Raw genomic sequence first — 13,507 nt, 5'->3', positions numbered from 1 at the left:
AGGATCTTCTGAATGTTTCATGCCTGTTTCTGAGCAGCAGAAAAGTGAGCAAGAATATCCCCATTCGCCAACCAGGTTAATACCAGCAGGAAAACAACCCTGAGCTTTGATTAGATAAGGAGCCTGCCTGAGCTATTTACCTAATTTCCTGCCTTCCCCTGGAGAGGTAATTCAGGGCTGAGTCCCAGGAGTCTCAGGAGAAAGTGACTTTGATGTTAATGTTGATGCCTTAGAAACGCATCCCAGGAGAAGGTGATCTTGATGTTAATGTTGATGCCTTAGAAAGCAGAAGTGACCATAGTCACCTTGGCTTCTGAAGGACCCACAGCATAGAGCTAGCCCCCCCCACCCCCTCCCCGTGCATCACAGAATGACCCAGGCAGAGTAAAGCCTGGCCCTTGCATATTCCCACATCACTAGCCTCAGTCCCCTTTAGAGCACATATTCTAGGACCACTAGAAGAGCTTACACATCTCATCATCTCTGTCCAGAGTGGCTGAGGCTTGTTCAGACAGAAGCAGGGTGATGAGGTTGATCCCAAGGGCCTTGGACACAGACTGACCCAAGATCAGTACCATTTCTGCCACTTACCCACTGGGTGCCCTGAGCAAGGATGATCCTGTTCCTCAGATCTGATAATAGTACCTTGTTCATGAGGTTATTGTGAGGGTTAAATGAGATACAGTATGTGAAAGCACTAAGCCCAGCAAGTTTCCTGAAAACCAGTTGGTCTAGGGGACTAATAACCTGGTCAATTTACCAAATGAAACATTCCCGTTAGTCACTCTGCCAGTTGCCATCACTGTGTGACCCACCAAACTAAGTCTTTATTTATTTTAAATTATGATAGTAACTAACCAAAAGCAGGCTGTGGATGAGACAGAGGCACACAAGACTTTCATTTTCATGCTTTACTTTTGGGAGTGGTTCTTGTTTCTTCATCAGTAAGAATGATGGGAGGATACTCAGCTCTCTGACAGCAATGAGAATCACAGAGTTCAAGTAGCAACCCTAAACCATAGGAAGCCAATGGACTCAACTTTTGTAACAAGTTGGGTCTCAGTCAGGGTTCTACAGAAAAGAGAACCAATGGGACGTAGATAACCTGGTATTATATAAGTACACACATTCATACATGCATGAAATGGTGTACATGTGTATAAATACTATATATATTGTTTGAAATATATTTTAAATATAAATTAAATATATATTTTGTGAAAAAGCTGGATTAAAACTCAACACTCAAAAATCTAAGATCATGGCATCTGGTCCCATCACTTCATGGCAAATAAATAGGGATAAAATATAAGCAGTGACAGATTTTATTTTCTTGGGCTCCAAAATCACTGCAGATGGTGACAGTAGTCATGAAATTAAAAGATGCTTGCTCCTTGGAAGAAAAGCTATGAGAAACGTAGACAATGTATTAAAAGGCAGAGACATCACTTTGCCTACAAAGGTCCATATAGCCAAAGCTATGATTTTTCCAATCAGTTCAGTTCAGTCACTCAGTCGTGTCTGACTGTTTGCAAACCCATGAACTGCAGCATGCCAGGCTTCCCTGTCCATCACCAACTACTGGAGCTTACTCAAACTCATGTCCATCGAGTTGGTGATGCCATCCAAACATCTCATCCTCTGTCATGTCCTTTTCCTCCCACCTTCAGTCTTTCCTAGCATCAGGGTCTTTTCAAATGACTTAGTTTTTTTCATCAGGTGGCCAAAGTATTGGAGCTTCAGCTTCAACATCAGTCTTTCCAATGAATATTCAGGACTGATTTCCTTTAGGATAGACTGGTTGGATCTCCTTGCAACCCAAGGGACTCTCAAGAGTCTTCTCCAACACCACAGTTCAAAAGCATCGATTCTTCAGCACTCAGCTTTCTTTATGGTCCATCTCTCACAACTGTTCGTGACTTCTGGAAAAACCATAGCATTGACTAGACGGACCTTTGTTGGCAAAGTAATGTCTCTGATTTTTAATATGCTGTCTAAGTTGGCCATAGCTTTTCTTGCAAGGAATAAGCATCTTTTAATTTCATGGCTGCAGTCACCATCTGCAGTGATTTTGGAGTCCCCGAAAATAAAATCTGTCATTGTTTCCATTGTTTCCCCATCTATTTGTCATAAAGTGATGGGACCAGATACCATGATCTTAGTTTTCTGAATGTTGAGGTTTTTATTTTTTTCAAAGTTGGACTGAATCTGCTGTGTTCTTTTGTTTACTTAACCCACTTCACACATGCATATACACAACATAACTGTCATCATTTTAGGAAACTTTCAACCACAGAACTTTCTTTTTGATCAAATCACTAGAAAGTTGATTGCTCCTGATAATCAAGTTGTCGTTGTTCAGTTTCTAAGTTATGTATGACTTTGCAACCCCATGGATGGCAGCACACCAGGCTCCCTGTCCATCACTATCTCTCCCAGAGTTTGTTTAAACTTATGTTCATTGAGTCAGTGATGCAATCCAACCATCTCATCCTCTGTCTCCACATTCTTTTGCCTTCAGTCTTTCCCTGCATCAGAGTCTTTTCCAGTGAGTCAGCTCTTCCCATCAGGTGGCCAAAGTATTGGAGTTTGGGCTTCAGCATCAGCCCTTCCAATGAATATTCAAGGTTAATTTCCTTTAGGCTTGACTGACTTGATCTTGCAGTGCAGGGGACTCTCAAGATCTTCTCCAACACCACAATTCGAAAGCATAAACCTGGATCATTCAACATGGCCAAATATGCATTTTCTCACTTCTGATTGTACTATTTCTAAGGTTACAGTGGACAGCAATCCATCTTGGCTAGGGAGGCCAGGAGGATCCACAGGGTGATCTCAAAGGGGATCTGCACATGGGGGTAGTCCAGGTTGAACACTGGCAGTCGGCTCTCCTCGAACCACGTCGTGCCTAGAGCCACCACGTTGGCGGGGCTGGGCAGGCTGGAGCTGCTGCCCAGGACCCGCCACCCGCAGGAGCTATGGCAGCAGCAGCAATGGGGCCCACTAGCTCTGCCCAGGGCCCGCCAGCTCCATGGGCTCTGCTCCCCGCGCCTCTGTCACGCTCGCAGTCGACCCTCCATGTGCTCAGCTCATCGCCCCGGAGTGGGTAGCGCTGCCCGCCTCCACCAAGACTGTGGTCCTGTGGCCGGGTCCCCGCTGCGAGCAAGCGCAGCGCCAGGCGGGCAGGAACCGGATGCACGAGGCCACAACGCGGTCTCTTAGTGCTCTCAGCAGCCCTCCCGCCAGCCGCCGGCCCATGCCCCAGCCTCCATACGCCGAGTCTGCAGGCTCCTGAATGTTGAGTTTTAAGCCAACTTTTCCACTCTCCTTTTTCACTTTCATCAAGATGCTCTTTAGTTCCTCTTTGCTTTCTGCCATAAGGGTGGTGTCATCTGCGTATCTGCCATTATTGACTTTTCTCCCGGAAATCTTGATTCCAGCTTGTGCTTCTTCCAGCCCGGTATTTCGCATGATGTACTCTGCACAGAAGTTAAATAAGCAGGGTGACAATCTACAGCCTTGACATACTCCCTTTCCTATTTGGAACCAGTCTCTTGTTCCACGTCTAGTTCTAACTGTTGCCTCTTGACCTGAATACAGATTGCACAGGAGGCAGGTCAGGTGTTCTGGTATTCCTGGTATTCCCATCTCTTTCAGAATTTTCCACAGTTTATTGTGATCCACACAGTCAAAGCCTTTGGCATAGTCATTAAAGCAGAAATAGATGTTTTTTGGAACTCTCTTGCTTTTTCCATGATCCAGTGGATGTTGGCAATTTGATCTCTGGTTCCTCTGCCTTTTCTAAAACCAACTTGAACATCTGGAAGTTCATGGTTCATGTATTGCTGAAGCCTGGCTTGGAGAATTTTGAGCATTACCTTACTAGCATGTGAGATGAGTCCAATTATGCAGTAGTATGAGCATTTTTGGCATTGCCTTTCTTTGGGATTGGAATGAAAACGGACCTTTTCCAGTCCTGTGGCCACTGCTGAGTTTTCCAAATTTGCTGGCATATTGAGTGCAGCACTTTCACAGCATCATCTTTCAGGATTTGAAGTAGCTCAACTGGAATTCCATCACCTCCACTAGCTTTGTTCATAGTGATGCTTCCTAAGACCCACTTGACTGCATTCCAGGATGTCTGGTTCTAGGTGAGTGATCACACCATTGTGGTTACCTGGGTCATGAAGATCTTTTTTGTACAGTTCTTCTGTGTTTTCTTGCCACCTCTTCTTAATATCTTCTTGAGGGTTGGACTAAAAAGGCTGAGAGCTGAAAAATTGATGCTTTCAAATTGTGGTGCTAGAGAAGACTTTTGAGAGTCCCTTGGACAGCAAGGAGATCAAACCAGTCAATCCTAAAGGAAATCAACCCTGAATATTCACTGGAAGGACTGATGCTGAAGCTGAAGCTCCAATAATTTGGCCACCTGATGTGAAGACCCTACTCATTGGAAAAGGCCTGATGCTGGGAAAGACAGAGGACAGGAGGAAAGGAGGGTGACAGCGATGGTTGGATGGCTTCACCAATTCAATGGATGTGAGTTTGAGCAAACTCCAGGAGATGCTGAAGGACAGGGAAGCCTGGTGTGCTGCAGGCCATGGGGTTGGAAAGAGTTGGACATGACTTAGGGACTGAGCAACAACAACAATATATATATTATATATAATATATAGTTTGAAAAGATGCAGACAATCCAGATGTTATGCAGAACGTAACACTGCCCTGGAGAAGGCAATGGCACCCCACTCCAGTACTCTTGCCTGGAAAATCCTATGGTCAGAGGAGCCTGGTAGACTGCAGTCCATGGGGTCACTAAGAGTCTGAAACAACTTGAGCAACTTCACTTTCACTTTTCACTTTCATGCATTGGAGAAGGAAATGGCAACCCACTCCAGTATTCTTGCCTGGAGAATCCTAGGGAAGGGGGAGCCTGGTGGGTTGCCGTCTGTGGGGTCACACAGAGTTGGACACAACTGAAGCGACTTAGCAGTAGCAACACTGCCCCATTAAATCAATGACATCATGGTAATTGGATCAGAAAACCAGGAAGTTGCTAACAAGTTGGAGCTTTAGCAAGATACATTCAATCCTGAAGATGGGAGATAACACTACAAAGATACAGGGACCCCTTCACATCAGTCTCATTTTTAGGTCCAGGGATCTAAGAGAGTAATCAGAAAGTTATGGCTGCATAGAATATTCCCTATAACCAGCTGACAGAGGTGGGGAAAGTCTGAATATGGTTTACAACTAGGTCAGCTCATTGTGTAAGGGCAGGTCAAAAATGAACAATGACTACGCCGTAGCTCAATAATGGTTGCTTTGTAAGAGAGTCCTTAGCTTTAAGCTTTCTCTAGAGATAGTCTTGGCTGAAGGAAGCTGCTTCACCAAAGAAAATGCTTCTTTTCAGCATAGCCTACATCCAGTCAGCAGCAGTGTCAACCATACTCCTTGACATTCGAGCTTCTGAATTCCCAGTAGGATCAGCTGGGACCTTCAATGGGACTTCATCACAATACAACTTCTCCCTCTATCCAACCAGATACTGATCCCAAGAGTACCCCCTAGGGGACTTCCCTGGTGGTCCAGTGGGTAAGACTCTGTCCTTCCACTGCAGTGGTGCTAGTTTCATCCCTGGTCAGGGAACTAGGATTCTGCATGTTTTGTGGTGGGTCCAAAAAAAAAAAAAGCTGTCCCAAGAATGTCCATGTCCAGTCACTCAGTTGTGTCCAACTCTTTCAACTCAATGGACTATAAGGCATGAGGCTCCTCTGTCCATGAAATTTTTCAGGCAAGAATACTGGAGTGGTTTGCCATTTCCACTTCCAAGGGATCTTCCCAACCCAGGGATTGAACTCTCATCTCCTCCATTGGCAGGCAGATTCTTTACCTGTGTACCATCTGGGAAGACCAACCCAAGGGCAAGACCTAATAAACATTCTGCATACTAATCTCCATCTCAAAGTCAGCTTTCTAGAGAACCCATTCCTTATACACCAAACACATGCACACACACATGCACACACATACACAATGTTCTATGACCTCTGATTACCCACAGTTGAGGAAATTATGGGCTTCCCTGGAGGCTCAGAGAGTAAAGAATCTGCCTGCAATGCAGAAGACCTGGGTTTATCTCCTGGGTCAGGAAGATCTCTGGAGAAGGAAATGGAAATACACTCCAGTACTCTTGCCTGGAGAATCCCATGGACAGAGCAGCCTGGCAGGCTACAGTGTGGGACTCATGGGGTCCCAAAGAGCCAGACATGACTGAGTGACTAACACTTTCACTTTCAAAGTGTGTCCTGGAGACTTCATGATAAGTTTAAAAACCTCTGAAAATAGCCTCCTCAGGAGTCCCCTTCCCCCTTGAGGGTAGCTACACTCCGTTTTGCTAGCCACTGTGATTTCTGTACCTAGAGAAGTCATAGAGCAAACACTGTAAATGGAGCAGGTTGTAATAAGCACATCATAGCTCCCTCACCACTAAAGACCCAGAGGAGGCCAGGAGAGCTGAGTTCAAGCATCTAAGAAGCTAGCAGACAGGTTTCCCCAACCAAGAGAGTTCCTGCCACAGCGTGTCTTGGCAGTTCTGCCTTCTACGATGGGAAACAGAGAAAAACAGAAAAGTACTGAGACAGAGGTTGAGAAAGGAGCAGGGATGTGAAGCAGTATCAAGAAAATGGTTGACCCCTTTAAAACCTAGAGTAATCTGCTCTTTGTCCCTCCTCTCAACTCTTCATGCTTACCACTGGCTAGAAGGTCAAAAAGATCATCTTTCTGATATGTGAATCTAACCAATTTGGTACAGGATGAAGAACAGATTTAAAAAAAAAAAAAGAAAAGATGAGAAGATATCTGGATATGAAAAGTGAAATCAGTAGACTGGCTGCCCACCTAACCATCCACCTCAATCAGGTACTTATTTCAGCCTCAAAATTCCATTTTTGAATTTGATTCCATTTGAAAAAAATCACATGGACACTGTATAAAACAGAGTTTAGCCTAACATGTAAGACTAACTTTGTATGTTATGATCACCCTATTTGACCACTGGGCCAGGCTATGTTGTTATCCCATGGTTACTGAGAAGCAGGTCCCCAATAAGTGAATAGTGGGAATTTGGTAGAAAATAAAAATATTTCCACTCCCAGACTCATCCCAGGCTTTCAGAATAATGCCCTCAGATTCTCACTTTCAAAAATTCCTTCCATTTTTTAAAGTACTCATCATAGATGAGCACAGGAAATCCAACTTTACTTGACCACTTTGAATCTTCTTCATCTCACACTCCCTAGGCATTCCCTTCATGAATAACTTTTTTGAGGATGTATGTTGTACAAACTGCACTTATACATGTTATTTTATTATCTCTTTAGAATTCCTTAGATCACTCAGTGAGCAAGAAATGAAGGTCAGGCACAAACCCTCACCTTCTGCTTCCAAATTCAGTGCACTTTCTATTAAACCCTCAATCCCATATACTTTCAATGTCCCCCCAAAAGACCAAATTTTCCCTTATTGTTGCCAGTGAATCCTGCTTATTAGAATTTTCAAATTCTACAATCTGTTCAACACAGAAAATACAGATTTTCCATTGTACATAACAAAGGTCTGTTCTTAATGTGACATTAAACACATTTAAAGAAAACAATGTGTGTATGTTAAAATAGAAAATAAATAAAAGGGAAAAAATAGATCCTAAGAGTGATTGTTTCAGATATATACTTTTATGTTTCAGATATATACTTTATGAAAATATGACAAGATGACAGAGTGGGTAAATCTTGAGATTTAGAATTAGTTTAACTGGGTTTGAATGACCTATTACTTTTCCTCTATATCTGTTTCCTCATCAGAAAAATATGATAAGAATAACAGTCTACACCTTACAAGATTGTCATGAGAATTAAAGTACAACCTATACAAAGTAAATGCTTAATTACGGTTCACTCTCAGGTTATTCAAAGTGTAGACAAAAATACAATCTAAAAAAGTGTTGTAAACTGATAACCAAGTTAATTTGACCATTAGAGTATTTGAGTGTGAAGACTAGAGTCATTTTAATCAGATTCATTAATTTTGAGAATATGTAGAAATACTTGATGGAGAAAAAGTCATTGGCAATGATGATAATGGGGAGAAGAAACAATGGTATAAAATTTTTACTCTGCCCTGGAACTGTTCTAAGTGCTTAAGCACAAGCTATTGTGAAAACCTCATGAAAATCTTATAAATATTGTTCTGTGTGCTCAGAAGCTCAGTCATATTGGACTCTTTGCAACCCCATGGACTGTAGCCTGCCAGTCTCCTCTGTCCATGGGATTCTCCTGGCAAGAATATTGGAGTGTGGTACCATTTCCTTCTTCCAGGGGACCTTCCTGGCCCAGGGATTAAAACTATATCTCCTGCATCTCCTGCACTGCAGGCTGATTCTTTACCATCTGAGCCACTAGGGAAGCCCTTTCAAGGATATGTACACAAGTAAATAAACAAATGGATGATGGTATTGAAGGATGTGCTTGCTTAACAGTTGGGTAACAAAGATCTGGGAACATGATTAAGTTTAAGGAGCTAGAGGGAAAACTAAATAACAAATTAAATTTTAAAATAAAGATTTGCATGGAGTGGTAGTATAATTTGATATTCACAAAGGATTATTGCCTTCTAAATAAGTGCTTCTGAAGGTATAACAAGCACAACAGTAAAACTTTGTGGACCTAGATCTATTATTCCTTTGATTTCTCTGTTGATTACTTTATCAAGTCCCCTTTTTGGAAAGGTAGTTCAAAAACACATTTTAACATGTCACCACTGAAAATTTGTTTTGATATACAGAGAAAAATCAAACCACCTTATCTGAAATAAATAAATTCGTTACCTTATTTCTATTGGTCTCTATATGCTTGTGCTACGCCGTGTTGTGCTAAGTCACTTCATTCGTATCTGACTCTTTGGGACCGTATGAACCATAGCCTGAAAGTCTCCTCTGTCCATGGGATTCTCCAGGCAAGAATATGGGAATTGTACATGCCCTTACTGGGTTGCCATGCCCTTCTCCAGGGTATTTTCCCAACCCAGGGATCAAACCCAAGTCTTGAACCCAGGTCTCTTAGTCTTCTGCATTGGCAGATGGATTCTCTACCACTAGTGCCACCTGTGAAGCCCTCTCTATACCCTTATGTGGATTTGTTTTTATTTATAAAATGCAGAACTAGCTGGTGATAGATAGATAAATCCATAGATAGATAGATCCTCTATTACAATGCAAAATCCACAAACAGTCCTGACTATGTCATATTCACAGTTGTATCCCCACTCCCAGAATATTTTTCACAGAATAGGTGCTCAGTAAACAATTATTTCTAGATTTAAAATTAAACTGACTAAGGAAGATTTCTGGGCCTCTCTGGTGGCTCAGAGGTAAAGCATCTGCCTGCAATGCAGGAGACCTGGGTTCTATCCCTGGGTCGGGAAGATCCCCTAGAATGAAATGACAACCCACTCCAGTACTCTTGCCTGGAAAATCCCATGGATGGAGAACTGGTAGGCTACAGTCTGTGGGGTCACAAAGAGTCAAACACGACTGAGCGACTTCACTTTCATTTTTCATTTTCAAGGAAGATTCAACTCTGGTCTTCCTCAAAAGTTCTTGCTATCAATACAAGAAGCATGTGAAGTCTTAGAGTTGAGAAGGAAGGGCAAGTTCAAGGACCACAAAGGTGACAAGTTGCCTGTGTGGTAGCTAGTCACAACCCTATAGGTAGAAAGTGAAGGTAGGAAGAAACACAAACTTGTTGACTTGTTGATGGTTTCAGTCATGGAGACGTGTGTTACATTATATGAATCTTCTCTATTTTAGTTGGCTCTATGATCATGGAAAGACTCAACCAAACCAGCAGTGTCTCTGAGTTCATCCTCCTGGGACTCTCCTCCCAGCCTGAGGACCAGAAGCCACTCTTCATCCTCTTCCTCATCATATACCTGGTCACCATAACAGGGAACGTGCTCACCATCCTGGCCATCCACTCTGACTCCCAACTGCACACCCCTATGTATTTCTTCCTGAGTGTCCTGTCTTTCACTGACATTTGGTATACAACAAGCATTGTCCCCAAGATGCTAGTTGACTTCCTGTCAGAGAAGAAGACCATCTCCTATGCTGGGTGTCTGACTCAAATGTATTTTATATATGTTTTGGCTAACATTGACAGCTGTCTTCTTGTGGTCATGGCCTATGACCGCTATGTGGCCATCTGTGACCCCTTCCACTATGTCACCATCATGAGCCACCGCTGCTGTGTCCTGCTAGTGGCCTTCTCCTGCTCATTGCCTCACCTCCACTCACTCCTACACATACTTCTGCTGAATCAGCTCACCTTCTGCAACTCCAATGCTATCCACCACTTCCTCTGCGACATCAACCCTCTGCTGAAATTGTCCTGCTCCTCCATATTTGCCAATGATCTCACAATAAAGACAGAAGGGCTGGTTGTTTTGGTGACCCCTTTCCTATGCATTGTTTTCTCTTATGTGCGAATCTTCATTTCAGTTCTCCGGATCCCCTCAGCTGCTGGGTAACACAAAGCCTTCTCCACCTGTGGCTCCCACTTTACTGTGGTAATCCTGTTTTATGGAAGCATCTTTTATGTCTATTTACAGCCCTTGTCCAGGTACACTGTTCAGGACCGAGTGGCTACAATTGTCTACACTGTTCTGTCCTCCATGTTCAACCCTTTCATCTACAGTTTGAGAAACAAAGACCTGAAGAGGGGCCTGGGGAAGCTGATGGCCAGGAGGAAATCCTAGCCAGAAGCTTTGTGGACATGTTCATGGGTATTTCTGCTGGTTTCTGATGCACACAACAAACTCTTGTAAGTCAACAGGTATAAATCACATGTGTCATGGATGTTTGATTGTGCTCACTTCTTTACATGTGCAACTATCAACTACTGAGACTCTATTATGATTAGTAATAGGCTCCAGTTCTACCAAAATCCTGATTCCAGTTTTCATATATCTACATCTGTCTTCCTACTGAAAGGTTGCCCATGCTATGAGCCATGTGCGATGTTGGGACTCATGCCTCTGGAGGAGAGAATTCAATCTGGGGCCAGAGATGAGGCTTGATCACTAGAAGCTTTTGTGTAATAAACTTTTATTAATGTATGAAAGAGCTAGAGAAATCTTCTGACATTGACATCAGAAGGAGACAGAAAGAGTTTCCCCTTGTTAGCTTTTAGCAAAGGGGTATAATATCAATAACCTCAGATATGCAGATGACACCACCCTTATGGCAGAAAGTGAAGAGAACTAAAAGGCCTCTTGATGAAAATGAAAGAGGAGAGTGAAAACATGGGCTTAAAGCTCAACATTCAGAAAACTGAGATCATGGCATCTGGTCCCATCACTTCATGGGAAATAGATGGGGAAACAGTGGGAACAGTGTCAGACTTTACATCACTGCAGATGGTGACTGCAGCCATGAAATTAAAAGACGCTTACTCCTTGGAAGGAAAGTTATTACCAACTTAGACAGCATATTAAAAAGACATTACTTTGCCAACAAAGGTCTGTCCAGTCAAGGCTATGGTTTTTCCAGTAGTTATGTATGGATGTGAGAGTTGGACTGTGAAGAAAGCTAAGCACTGAAGAGTTGATGCTTTTGAACTGTGGTATTGGAGAAGACTCTTTTTTTTTTTTTTTTTTGGAGAAGACTCTTGAGAGTCCCTTGGACTGCAAGAGATCCAACCAGTCCATCCTAAATGAGATCAGTCCTGGGTGTCCATTGGAAGGACTGATGCTGAAGCTGGAACTCCAATACCTTGGCCACATTGGAAAAGACCCTGATGCTGGGAGGGACTGGGGGCAGGAGGAGAAGGGGACGACAGAGGATGAGATGGCTGGGTGGCATCACCGACTTGATACACATGAGTTTGGGTAAACTCCGGGAGTTGGTGATGGGCAGGGAGGCTTGGCGTGCTGTGATTCATGGGGTCGCAAAGAGTCGGACACAACTGAGCGACTGAATTGAACTGATACACCTATTAACAAGCTGCTAATTAGAGAGAGGAAACACCTCAAAACTGAGAGAGTTGCACCAGGCCCCTCACCCAAACATGCATTTTAAGGTAGTATTGGCACAAAGTGAGTCATCCCCAGCCATAAAACAATTGATATGAATCTTGAAGAAAGGCAGATTTCTAAGAAAATACATAGTTTACTAACAAGCTAAGGAAAGACATTTAAATGAGAAGAATGCATTGGTTAGCTCAAGATTTGAGATAAAGTTAAGTTCAGGTGGAACCAGTTGTCACCATGGTGGAACCAATGGTTCAGGTGGTTCAGGTGGAACCAATTCTGTGTTGCAACACAGAATTAAAAGAAATTTATTTAATTTTGTGTAGAGAAGGGAAAAAAAATGTCTGCCACTTGCAGTTTGTTTCCTCCTGCCTCTTGGGGACCTCTGGACTTCCTCAGCTCAGTTCAGTTCAGTCACTGAGTTGTGTCCAACTCTACGACACCATGGACTGAAGCAAGCCAGGCCTCCCTGTCCATCACCAATTCCCAGGGTTTACTCAAACTCATGTCCATTGAGTTGGTGATGCCATCCAATCATCTCATCCTGTCGTCCCCTTCTCCTCCCACCTTCAATCTTTCCAAGCATCAGAGTCTTTTCAAATGAGTCGGTTCTTCGCATCAGGTGGCCAAAGTATTGGAGTTTCAGCATCAGCATCAGTCCTTCCAATGAACACCCAGGACTGATCTCCTTTAGGATGGACTGGTTGGATCTCCTTGCAGCCCAAGGGACTCTCAAGAGTCTTCTCCAACACCACAGTCCATCAGCAGATGAATGGATAAGAAAGCTGTGGTACTTTTATACACAATGGAGTATTACTCAGCCATTAAAAAGGATACATTTGAATCAGTTCTAATGAGATGGATGAAACTGGAGCCTATTATACAGAGTGAAGTAAGCCAGAAAGAAAAACACCAATATAGTATACTAATGCATATATATGGAATTTAGAAAGATGGTAATGATAACCCTGTATGCGAGACAACAAAAGAGACACAGATATATAGAACAGTCTTTTGGACTCTGTGGGAGAGGGAGAGGGTGGGATGATTTGGGAGAATGGCATTGAAACATGTATAATATCATATATGAAGCGAATCACCAGTCCGAGTTCAATGCATGATACTGATTGCTTGGGGCTGGTGCACTGGGACGACCCAGAGGGATGGTACAGGGAGGGAGGAGGGAGGGGGGTTTGGGATGGGGAACACGTGTATACCTGTGGCAGATTCATGTTGATGTATTACAAAACCAATACAATATTGTAAAGTAATTAACCTCCAATTAAAATAAATAAATTTATCTTTTAAAAAAAAAGCATCAATTCTTCGGCACTCAGCATTCTTTATAGTCCAACTCTCACATTCATACATGACTACTGGAAAAATCATAGCTTTGACTACATGGACCTTTGTTAGCTAAGTA

The 13,507-nt window shown here is 43.0% G+C and overlaps 1 pseudogene; it reads left to right on the top strand.

The window, feature by feature from the left end:
• The first annotated feature begins 9,873 nt into the window (after positions 1 to 9,873).
• On the top strand, positions 9,874 to 10,812 carry LOC129622587 (olfactory receptor 1L8-like; annotated as a pseudogene).
• The last annotated feature ends 2,695 nt before the right edge of the window (positions 10,813 to 13,507 follow it).

This window comes from Bubalus kerabau, chromosome 11 (assembly GCF_029407905.1).
Source record: "Bubalus kerabau isolate K-KA32 ecotype Philippines breed swamp buffalo chromosome 11, PCC_UOA_SB_1v2, whole genome shotgun sequence".
Classification (NCBI taxonomy): domain Eukaryota; kingdom Metazoa; phylum Chordata; class Mammalia; order Artiodactyla; family Bovidae; genus Bubalus; species Bubalus kerabau.
Note: the sequence above shows the minus strand (reverse complement) of the source record. Positions and strands in the feature narration are given on the sequence as shown.